This window comes from Ovis canadensis, chromosome 9 (assembly GCF_042477335.2).
Source record: "Ovis canadensis isolate MfBH-ARS-UI-01 breed Bighorn chromosome 9, ARS-UI_OviCan_v2, whole genome shotgun sequence".
Classification (NCBI taxonomy): Eukaryota; Metazoa; Chordata; class Mammalia; order Artiodactyla; family Bovidae; genus Ovis; species Ovis canadensis.
The window spans coordinates 73,907,324-73,920,429 of NC_091253.1; the positions used below are offsets into that span (position 1 = coordinate 73,907,324).

At 33.2% G+C, this 13,106-nt stretch overlaps 1 long non-coding RNA gene across 2 annotated transcripts in view; it reads right to left on the reverse strand.

The window, feature by feature from the left end:
- Window positions 1-11,800, reverse strand: part of LOC138446266 (uncharacterized) — a 122,741-nt gene extending 110,941 nt beyond the window's left edge. The window contains exon 1 of one of the 2 annotated variants that reach the window (XR_011259247.1): window positions 11,587-11,738. This is a non-coding gene — a long non-coding RNA (uncharacterized lncRNA). Of the gene's footprint in view, window positions 1-11,586 lie in introns of both variants that reach the window. The other variant, XR_011259248.1, reaches the window with a different exon arrangement.
- Between the last annotated feature and the right edge of the window lie 1,306 nt (window positions 11,801-13,106).

The following is a 13,106-nucleotide window of genomic DNA, read 5'->3' on the forward strand; positions in this document are numbered from 1 at the left end:
TTTAAAAGTTCATCTTAAGAACAGATCAGTTTTTAAAAGGTATTTTTTATTATTCCATCAAACATTTTTCAGACACTTTTAATGTATATGACCAATAGTAGAAATCTGAGCCACACAGAATTCTAGAATTACTTCATGTTTTATGTTGGATCATTTGACAATGAATATGAAGCATAATGAATGGAATGGGAGGAAGCATGCTATAAAGACACTCAGGTATGTATTTCACAATAAACTTTTAAATGGTGTTTGCCTCCAGGATCACTCCTTCTACTCATCTAACGATTATGGTAAGATTCCTTCATTTTACTGATGCTGTGTTCCAAACCTAGCATATTAGCAAACACCATGATACGTATGAATTAAAATATATTTTCTTGCTCAGACTACAGTGGACTTCCTCTTAGAGCTGTGTGGTAGACTAGATGTTCTGAAATGCCCTCAATTTTTGAAAAATATACAAGTCTGCTTCTGTTTGCTTTATATTATACATGCAATAGGATATTAAACAGTTCAGAAAGTCAAGCCCAGATCTGTTATGTAATACAGACTGTGTACAGCTCATCACTTTTTATCCTTCAGTTTAAACGTTACTAGCTTATAAACATTTGTACATGAATACTGACTAAAATAAGAGTTCAATTTTTTAAATTGCTAGTTGTATAGCAAATGTTAGTAAGTCCATTTGTTCTGTAGATATTTTTTCTTTCATAAAATTCACTTAAGCAGACTGACCACATGTCTTTTTCTATGGATTTTCTGCCAAATATGCAAAACAATTCCCCAAAGAAAACTGCATTAAAATTTCAAAATGAATTTTACTTGGTTAAATTTTTCAATACACTTGCTTAGAGACTATGGCTAAAAAGAATCTTTTAAGATGTTACATAAAATTTATTTATTTTATGAAATTGTTTTAAGCTAGGTTCAAGTATCAACTAATTTTTCCATAGAGCATAATGATTACAAGAAAAAAGATTACAGAAAGAAAAGTTGGTTTATATGTTGACATGAATTTAATATGGAATCTATTTTATTTAAATACATTTTTAAATGTGTATTAATTCAATTAATAATTAAAGACATTATTTTGATGACACTTAAAAATAATGCTTTTTACAATACAGAAATGAATCTGTAGCAAGAATATGTTTTTTCAAGATTATAGTTAGTTTTAGTATTGGAAATGTTGGAAGAAGTACTGTTGCAATCTATTTACAATCAAATTATATTAATGAAAGTCTTATATATGACAAAGTGTTTTTTAAAACTGTACACATATGTTCATTCACTTCAGAGTTAACAAAATAATGGTGCTGATTCCATTCTCAGATTAGAAAATTATCAATACTAATGCTAATTTGAAAAAGAGTTTTACTGATATTATTATTCAAAGGAAATATATCAAAAATAGTAAAGTCCACCAAAAATAATTAAAGCACAAAATGAGTGGTATCCATGCAAGAAGAGGAAATTTGAAAGACTATTATAGAGGGAAAGACATGTGAAGACCTAGGGAGAAGACATCCACATTTAAGCTAAGGAGAGAGACCTCAGAAGAAATCAGTTTGCTGAAACCTTGATTCTAGCCTCTAGAATTGTAAGAAAATAGATTTCTGCTAGTTGGGCTATACAGTCTGTGGTACTTTATTATGGCAGCCCTAGAAAACTAATTCATGTAACAGAAGGTCAAATATATATATAATAAGTTAAATAAATTAAATTAATTTATTTGAAATAATAAAATATTAAATGAAATGAAATTTTAAACTTCCTAAAAGTTGGAAAATAATTTTAAAAGTTGTTGGCTTAATTTGGAATTGAAACTACAAAGTAAAATAAAACAAAACACAAAACTTGAGCCCAACAAAATTATTAAATGCAATCAAAGTTGTAATCAGAGAATATTTCTACTGTATCCTTTAATAATCAGAGGTTTTATAATGAAATAAAGCATTTAACTAATTTTTTGAAAAATAACTAAAAGTGGTAATTAATAATGGATAAACAAAATATGATGATACAAGCCTGCTTAAAATTGTAGTAAATCCACTGTTATTTTCTGGTAACTACATTCCATAGTTGGCTCATTCAAATATGCAGTATAATCCCTAATCAAACCAAGAACAGTAAAAATAAATACTGTAAATGAACATAATTTGTGTATGCATGGACATAATCATAGAAACTGAGTAAATATCTTGTGAAAATTTATTCTGAGACATTCAACATGACTAAAAATAACTGCAAATTGACTTGAAAAAGTTAAGAAAGGTTGTTTACGGAATGAATTTCAAAATTAAAATATAACAAGAGAGCTTTAAAGATATGGCTTTCAAATTTACAAAGAAAATTAAAATTTTCATGTTATTTAATTAAACTTTTCATATTATTATACGTTTAGAATATACAAATGTACCCCAATTAAGTTTTCACATACCATTTAACCATGGTATCAAAATATTTTAGCTTAACTTTTTCTCAAATACTAAGTAACAACATTAGGTAAACATCTATTTAAAAGATTAATATGTTATTAATGACATCTAGAAATAGGTTAAAACCATAACTAAAATGAATTTTGAGAAAATATAGTTTGATATTAGGGTTTTTTGCTTATATAATTTAACATTTTATTTAATCAATAATATATAAACTATTATCAAATGCTGCAATGTCATTTGAGGACATGATAAAATATCTTATTAAATTTTAAAAAACATGATAATAAGTATGTTTACATGATAATAAAGATGTTTCAAGTTAATGGTGATATATTAGAAGTATATGTCTTGGAGTTGCACTCAATACATGAATGAACTCTACTACCTAAAGCAATAATTCAAGAAGGAAATATGATTAATACACAGTTACAATAATTTAATATTAAATTATTATAGACTGTGTCATCCACCTTGAAAAACTCCAAATATATACACTTACTAACAATAGTAAAAGAAATTCAAATGGTCACAAAATGAAGATTAATTGGTCTCTTACATGCCCACAAGATGGAGGGGAATTCTAAGAAAGCCATTCTCAAGAGGCAAGTGCAAGTTTTACCATACAATATAATGCTTTCTACTGGTAAAAGATTTTCTAGGGTAACTCTACTGATCTGAACCTGATCCACTTTCACTTGCATCACGTGCCTGAATAAATCAATGTTTTACAGAGCAAACTCTAAATAACATATCTTGCTATTTACTTTGCTATCACTTTGAATTCTTTGTCAGCCTTCAGTAACAATCCTTTCTTTTATCTCCTACAGCTGATAGTATCACTTCCTAGTTTTCAACTAAGGAAGAAATTTTTCTAATTTTACATGACTTCAGCCAATTCAGGTTGTATTTGGTAGAGAGATGCTGGGAGATTATGTTTATTATCTCCACATTTTAAATGGTCACTCTCAAAGAAAAAAATTGAATTTTCTTGGTTCAAAATGTTTTTTGTCTTGACCTGTTTATATTCATATTAAAATCTTATCACAGCAGTATTTTTCGCTGGTATTACTTTCCTCATTTTTTGTCATCATGAATATTTCAAATAACTTTTTAACATTGTCTGTATAATGGAAAAAGAAATGAATTATGGTTTGTGCACACATGTGTGCATTTGTATTTTATCCAATATGAGTACATAATTGAAAAGTAAGTTTAAGCTGCTTATTTTCATAAAATTTTAATCCGAGCTTTGTCATTTTTTTATGCTTCTTCCTTGTAGGAATTTATATTCTTTTTATTTGTTTTGCTAACTTACTACATTTCTTTCCTCTTTGCTCCTTTATCTAACTTTGTAAGTAATGACCATTAGGCTTCAATTCAGTTCAGTCACTCAGTCGTGTCTGACTCTTTGCGACCCCATGAATCACAGCACGCCAGGCCTCCCTGTCCATCACCATCTCCCGGTGTTCACTCAGACTCAAGTTCATCAAATCAGTGATGCCACCCCTCCATCTCATCCTCTGTCATCCCCTTTTCCTCCTGCCCCCAACCCCTCCAATAACCAGAGTCTTTTCCAATGAGTCAACTCTTTGCATGAGGTGGCCAAAGTACTGGAGTGTCAGCTTTATCATTAGGCTTAAACATACTGTAATCTATGTTTCCCTGATTATCAATAGAAAAAATATCTCTTTAGTAATTTTGCATCCCATATATGAAGTCATTTAGTTTTTTAGCTTTCTAAACCTGACTTAATCCCTTATATTCCATTTATATTATTTTAAAATATTTAACCTCATTTAAAAATTTTAAAAAATGACATTTACATAGAGTATTTTGATATGCAAAAGATAAGTGGCTACATAATAAAAATATAAAACCCTAAATAAGGAAAGTTTTAACAACAACAAAATATCTGGCTTTATTTAACACAATAAATATGAAGCATTAATAAAAATCATTAATATAAAGTAGTCTATATATATTTATAAATGTGCTTGTAACACTATATACAGAGATAGATGATTGATAAGTCTATCCTCTATTGGTTCTGATAAATTAATACATACTTATTTATATCTATCTATGCATCTATCTCTTATGGTTATCTTTGGAGAACCTGGCCATATATATGATATATGTTAGGGTTTATGACATATATATTAATGTAAAAGAATCAGCTTTACCTTCATACTAGCTTAATTTCAATATATAGAAATGTTTCTCCTATATAGCTCTACTCCTTTTTCTCAATTTCCATGGCATTGTGTAACACACAGTATATCTACTAATCTTATACAGCCAATAATATCAGTCAGTTCAGTCGCTCAATCATGTCCAACTCTTTGTGACCCCATGAATTGCAGCATGCCAGGCCTCCCTGTCCATCACCAACTCCCGGAGTTTACACAAACTCATGTCCATTGAGTCGGTAATGCCATAATGCCATCTCATCCTCTCTCATCCGCTTCTCCTCCTGCCCCCAATCCCTCCCAGCTTCAGAGTCTTTTCCAATGAGTCAACTCTTCACATGAGGTGGCCAAAGTACTGGAATTTCACCTTCAGCATCAGTCCTTCCAATGAACACCAAGGACTGATCTCCTTTAGGATGGACTGGTTGGATCTCCTTGCAGTCCAAGGGACTCTCAAGAGTCTTCTCCAGCACCACAGTTCAAAAGCATCAATTCTTTGGTGCTCAGCTTTCTTCACAGTCCTACTGTCACATCCATACATGAACACTGGAAAAACCATAGCCTTGGCTAGACGAACCTTAGTCGGCAAAGTAATGTCTCTGCTTTTGAATATGCTGTCTAGGTTGGTCATAACTTTCCTTCCAAGGAGTAAGCGTCTTTTAATTTCATGGCTGCAGTCACCATCTGCAGTGATTTTGGAGCCAAGAAAAATAAAGTGTGACAAAGTTTCCAAGGTTTCCCCATCTATTTGCCATGAAGTGATGGGACCAGATGCCATGATATTAGTTTTCTGAATGTTGAGCTTTAAGTCAACTTTTTCACTCTCCTCTTTCACTTTCATCAAGAGGCTTTTTAGTTCCTCTTCATTTTCTGCCTTAAGGGTGGTGTCATCTGCATATCTGAGGTTATTGATATTTCTCCCAGCATTCTTGATTCCAGCTTGTGCTTCTTCCAGCCCAGCGTTTCTCATGATGTACTCTGCATATAAGTTAAATAAGCAGGGTGACAATATACAGCCTTGACATACTCCTTTCCCTATTTGGAACTAGTCTGTTGTTCCATGTCCAGTTCTAACTGTTGCTTCCTGACCTGCATACAGGTTTCTCAAGAGGCAGATCAGGTGGTCTGGTATTCCCATCTCTTTCAGAATTTTCCAGTTTATTGTGATCCACACAGTCAAAGGCTTTGGCATAGTCATCAAAGCAGAAGTATATGTTTTTCTGGAACTCTCTTGCTTTTTTGATGATCCAACGGATGTTGGCAATTTGATCTCTGGTTCTTCTGCCTTTTCTAAAACCAACTTGAACATCTGGAAGTTCACGATTCACGTACTGCTGAAGCCTGGTGTGCAGAATTTTGAGCATTACTTTACTAGAGTGTGAGATGAGTGCAATTGTGTGGTAGTTTGAGCATTCTTTAGCATTGCCTTTCTTTGGGATTGGAACGAAAATTGATCTTTTCCAGTCCAGTGGCCACTGCTGAGTTTTCTAAATTTGCTGGCATATTGCGTGCAACACTTTCACAGAAAACTAGCCAATCTGATCACATGGACCACAGCCTTGTCTAACTCAATGAAACTAATCCATGCCATATGGGGCTACCCTAGACATATGGGTTATGGTAGAGAGGTCTGATAGAATGTGGTCCACTGGAGAAGGGAATGGCAAACCACTTCAGTATTCTTGCCTTAATAACTCCATGAACAGTATGAAAAGGCAAAATGATAGGATACTGAAAGAGGAGCTCCCCAGGTCAGTAGGTGCCCAATATGCTACTGGAGATCAGTGGAGAAATAACTCCAGAAAGAATGAAGGGATGGAGCCAAAGCAAAAACAATACCCAGTTGTGGATGTGACTGGTGATAGAAGCAAGGTCTGATGCTGCAAAGAGCAATATTGCATAGGAACCTGGAATGTTAGATCCATGAATCAAGGCAAATTGGAAGTGGTCAAACAAGAGATGGCAAGAGTGAACATCGACATTTTAGGAATCAGTGAACTAAAATGGACTGGAATGGGTGAATTTAACTCAGATGACCATTATATCTACTACTGTGGGCAGGAATCCCTTAGACGAAATGGATTAGCCATCATGGTCAACAAGAGTCCAAAATGCAGTACTTGGATGCAATCTCAAAAACGACAGAATTATTTCTGTTTGTTTCCAAGGCAAACCATTCAATATCATGGTAATCCAAGCCTATACCCCAACCATTAATGCTGAAGAAGCTGAAGTTGAACAGTTCGATGAAGACCTACAAGACCTTTTAGAACTAATACCCAAAAAAGATGTCCTTTTCATTATAGGGGACTGGAATGCAAAAGCCAATAATATACTGGCATAATTAATAACTTAACCATGTCATGATTTCCTTACCCCATCCAATTGGTGAGTTACAAGCCCTTCCACCAAATTATAATTGTTTTCATTTTCAAATAAGAGAATAAATGAGGAAAATGAGCATTAATAGTGTATGTTATAATTATATAACTACCATTACTTTTGTTCCTTGTTTCCATGGATTCTAATTACATCTGAGATCACTTGCTTTCACTCTGAAGAACTTTCTTCAATATTTCTTGTAAGGCGAGTCTACTAGCAATGAAATCTCTATTTTTTTCCTTGAGAATGTCTATGCTTTGCCTTCACTTGTGAAAAATAACTTTGTTTGATGGATAGATAATCACTGGACACGAATTATTCATCTATTTGTCATCTATCTACAGTTTTATCTAGATGATAAATGGCAACCCACTCCAGTATTCTTGCCTGGAGAATCCCATGGATGCAGGAGTCTGGTGGGCTACAGTCCATGGGGTCGCAAAGAGTCGGACATGACTGAGCGACTTCACATTCACATACAGTTTTATCTATATTTCTATATATTTGTTATATTTATTCCTACCTCTCTAGAGATAAATAGTCTAGAAACAATTGATAAAGAATTGACTTGTATGATTATGGAGGCAGAGAATATTTGTAGCCATAATCTGGAGACCCAGTCCAGGTCTGAGGTTTGAGAACCTGGAGAGACAATAGTGGAAATGCCAGTCAGAGACAGAAGGCAGGAGAAGACTGATGTCTCAGCCTAAAGCCAGTCAAGCAGACAGAGAACAAATTGTCCCATACTGAACTTGTTTGTTTTATTGAGGTTTTCAACTGACTGGATGAAGCCCACTGACTTTGGGGATGGCAAACTGCTTTACTCAGTCTACAAATTCAAATGTTAATTTGAATTAACACTTCAGGAACACTTTCACAGATTCACCCAGAACCAAATATCTGTGTGCCCCATGGCCCAGTCAAATTGATATATAAAATCAATCATCACAATATCTAAGAAATTAAAATATTATATTAAAATATGTATTTAATACAAAACAATAAAGGAGAAATAGAGGGGGAAAATAAGAGAAGTATAAATTGGCAAACAAACATAAATATATCAATAATAATATTAATTGTGAATGAATTACACTGTCCAATCCAAAGGTAGAGGTTGTTAGACTGGATAAAAATGACAACTATATATTGCATACAGGAGACACAGTTTAGATTCAAGACACAAATGGGTTGAAAGCAAAAGAATGGAAAAAGATATATCATTCAAACAGCAATTATGGGAGAGCCAGAATGGTTATACTAATATTAGAAAAATAGACATTAAACCAAAAATAAAAATGTTAAATTCAAATCAAAGCCGCATGAGACACCATTTCACACTCATCAGAATGGCCCAATTTTGAAAACCAAATACGATAATTTGCTGAAGATGTGGAGAAATTAGAACCTTCATTCACTGATGCTGAGATTGTTAAATGATTCAGCCACTTTGGAAAACAGTCTGACAGTTCCTCAAAAACTAAACAGAGTTACAACGTGATGCAGTCATCTCACTCTTAGGTATATATGCAAGAGAAATAAAAACATATATACATATAAAAGTTTGTACACAAATGTTTACAGCATCACTATTCATATTCATCAGAATGTAGAAACAACCCAATTGTCCAACAATGGATGAATTGTTAAAATGTGGTGTATACATACAACGTAATATTACTTGGTCACAAAAGGAATGAAAATATGAACACATGCTACAACCTGTATGAACCTTAAAAACATTATGCTAAGTGAAAGAAGCAAGTCACTAAAGATCACATAAAATATTCCATTCATATGAAAGCTTGGAATAGGAAAATCTATATAGATGAAAAGTAGATTAATGGTTGCTTAGGGTTGGGAAGATAAGGTAGGGGAATAGGGTGGCAATAGCTAAAGGATACAGGGGGTTCTTCTTCAGGTGAAGAAAATGTTCTGAAATTGACTATGGTGGTGGTGGTTGCATATATGTTGCATACACTAAAAAACACTCTATTGTACATTTTAAATGGGTAGACTGTGAGAGTGATAGCTCAACGTGTGTGACACGTGCTCAGCTGCTTAGTTTTATCTGCCTATTTGAAACCCTGACAACTGTAGCCTGCCAGGCTTCTCTGTCCATGTAATTTTCCAGGCAAGAATACTGAAGCGGGTTGCCATTTCCTATTCCAGAAGATCTTCCTGAACCAGGGATCAAAAGGGCTTCTCTTGTGCACTGACAGATGGATACTTTTACCACTCTACCACCTGGAAAGCTTCCTATAGTTCAACAAATTTGTTTAAAAATTCATCTCTTATTTGAAATTTTTCAAATCAAAGGAAAGAAACAAACCAATTCCTCTTTCACATAAATTTCTTTTCTAAAGAAGACAAAATTCAAAGTGACATTTCACTGTTTTTTTCATTTTCATACTGTCTCCTGTTTGTGAAACGCTTCTTAATTCCTATAACAAAAAAATATCTAATTCTCATTATTCTATAAGCAGTTCAATGTCTCTTCACTTGATTCTTCCAAGTAACACTGTCACTATTGTGATCTTTGTTTTTGTAGGACTATGTTCATACCCTAATTACAAAGAATTATCCTTGATCATATTATACATTATCATTTGGGTTTCCTTCACTACACCATGAGATTTTCAGAGACTTTCAGGTTTTTAGTAACCATTTTTTTAATACTCAATACTCTGGATTTAGAAGTGACTTCCACTTGAAGTACATATAACTTCACTTTTGTGCAATATCCATTTCAAGGCACTGAGTGAGAATAGAAATAGATAAATCATTTATTTTTTTAAGTTTCCCTCATTTTCATAATTTTTCTTTATAGTCAAGGACAAAGCATCTGCCTATTCACATTATAATGGAATAAAAGCTTGCTCCAGGTTATCCAAAGTGTGAAAATATGTACTGCAACTATAATATGCTTGTGCAATTTACTAAGTATATTAATTCAATGTAATAATTAGTTCAGGGGAACTATCAATTTTAATAAAAATTGTTTTGTCTTATAAATCCATATGTAAGCTAAATGTGTATTTTCACATTTTCTTATTTCACATTATATATGTGTATATATTTAATTTATCTGAGAGATAGGCATTTTTTGTTTGTATGATTATTTTCATTATGTTGAAAGACTTTCCTCTCTCAAAAGAAATAAATTTGTCCTCTCTCAAAAGAAATAAATTTGTCCTAAATTTGTCCTAAATTTGTCCAATAAAGTGTTAAACAAGATATTTTTAAAAAATGGCAACATATTAACAAAATGCCATCTAATGACATATGTATTTAGATGAATACATGTAAATCTTTAAATATAGATTTAAAAAATGACATTATATACTCAACCAAATTTTGAAATGAAAACACTACATTTTACTTTAGTTAGCATTGCCAGGAATACTTTTGATGGTGCCCACCTTTGGAACCATCTTCAAATGAAAAAGAAGAGAAATAAACATTGGCAAGATGAAGCTTGAGGCTGCTGTCAACTTATTTTTAAAGAATTATGTTTAACTTAAAATGATTTTACATTACTTCTAATGCTGCTTTTAATGTTATTTCTCATGAGTTGATTTCACTATATGTACCAGGGTAAAACATTTCTTATATGATTTACTTTCCCAGGATGTTAGATATAATATATATTTTACCCTGCCCCTTATATTTTCCCCATTACACTCCAGAGTATATCAAGGGAGTGCTTATCAATAGTAGGACTTAATGTCTAAGGATTAATTGAATATATTTCTTTTATGCCATAAAATAAAGTATCTTGTTGAAATTCACTTCATCATTTTGAAGAAGTAAAAAATGGCCTTGGTTAACCCATGAAAATTTGGATCCCACCATAAAGTGCACTGCCGTAAGTGACTTTTATATTATGATAAAATTTAAAACATAAAATATACATTCTTTTCTAGCTTATTATAATAATAAATCCTATGTTTAACTAGTGGATAGTTTGTTTTACAGCAACAAATCAGACAGGAATGAAGCAACATGATTTTGTACAGATTTTATTTATAATTAAATACAGAAAACTTTGCTTTATTCTACATGCACTTCATCTTGGGGATATGAATTTTTCAAAATATATGGAATTTATATTTGTATAAAGAGAAATACAAGGATTTAAATCTTATCTAGTGATTAGTTAATGCAGTCAATACAGTCAATATGGGTCAATATGAGTTACATTAGCTAATTTGGGGATAGAAAAGGTCTGGGTTCAACTCTTACCTCTTTCACTCACTAGCTATGGAATTTTGAGCAAACGGTTTAGCCTTGGAGCCTCAGATAAATTATCAGATGTCTACCATAAGCAGATTATTTTGAAATTTAAAATATATGTTTGAAAGTTCTCAGCAGAGAGCCTGACTCAAAATCTGTTGTGAATAAAATGCTAGTTTACTCTATATTTAATAGGATAATGATTTTCACGGATTAATTGCAATGGACATGCTACACTGCGGCCAGATAGGCATAGTCCTGTCCTACCCTCTTCCTTACTAACCTACTTCACTCCTCCCCACTTTATAAGCAGCTCAATCTTCAACATTCATTACCTTAGAAGAGAGATGATCCAGTTATAGAGGAGATCACGGAGAAGAAATGACCACAGGTTGACCACTGAGCTGGACCCAAGCAACTAGCAGCTCCTCACTGCCTCCTTTGTTCTTGGAATGCGTGCTCTTCCCATCATATCTGCAGTAACAGTAATTTTTGATGAGGCAGCCTTGAGAGTACTCTGTTTCACAAACTATATGGACTTGACTGACCCCAGTTAGGTCCTATTTATAAACTCTTACTATTCTTGCAGCTGTGGAGATCTACTTGTCTTTCAGCTGCCCAAGACAAGCACTGTTCTCTTTGCTTGTTGAAACCGCCAGCTAAAAATATGTAGTGCTCTGCTTCTTTCTTCCGTCTCTCCTTGCCTTCCACATAAGGAGGCCTGTTTGTGAACCAACATATGGCAAAACAGAGAAATCAATTCTCCTTTAAGTTTAAAAACATTTTCCTTAGGGGAATAATTTAGAATATGTGGAATAGTTGAGGAACCAGGCTAGTCCCCAGATAGGAGGGATGAAGTACAGGCGATCCTGTGTTTTCCAGGTGAAATACATTTGGATTCCCAGCTCTGTGTGAGAGGAGGCTGTAAAGCTCTACCCAGATTTAGTGATTAAGAACTTTATTCCCCCCTGGACAAAATCCTGATGTGGTTTCAGAATTCCCACCACTAAGTTAGGTTCAGAATGTCAAAGTGTTTACTATGTCCTCAAAAATGGCATATAATAGTGAAACATAAGTTTCCCATGGCCACACAGGGAAACTTACAAAGTAGAATGTTTCCTCTGACCCTGGGAGGGACATATATGAAGCCGAGAGTGAACCAAATAAGAAGAAACTTTTGGTGATGAGTCAAGAATTGCACAGAGGCAATTATTAACAACATGGATAAATATCCTGATATCAAAGAGGAAGGTAGGGACACAGGTTTGGATGGGAATCATGATTCTTGTGAAAGAAAATTCCCCAATTCTCTCTCCAGCCATAGTTTTGTAATTCCTAAATCCTCCAGAACTTACACAAAGCCTTTCACTCGGAAAGGTGAGAAAATCCTGAACTGATAGCGATTACAAAATAGTATGTGGTAGAACAAGGACTTGTACTTGATATGGTTCAGTTATAGAAAATTTAATACATTTTTTACATCCCTGAGTTTCTAGACAGAGACTCATATGTTCTAAGAAACATAGAATGTTGAAATATTTTTTTCAGGAATTTGTCTAAAGTTATTTAGAAGGAACACTGGTGTGTTTAAAAATAAGTTGAAAGTACTGAAAACTAAAGACAACCTGATAAATAGAATCTGTGAGAAGAGACATAGTGTAATTGGATATCAGAATTGAACGCACCAGGATTATCAATATTTTGAAAATAAATATCAGTGTGAAATTAAAAACTGACTGAAACTATTTCTTGACTGATTTTTTTTTTAATGCTGCCAATTTCTGCCAATAGGGATTTTCCTAAACCTCTCAAAGACTGGAGTAATTACATGATCTTTAATTGAGATATATCAAAT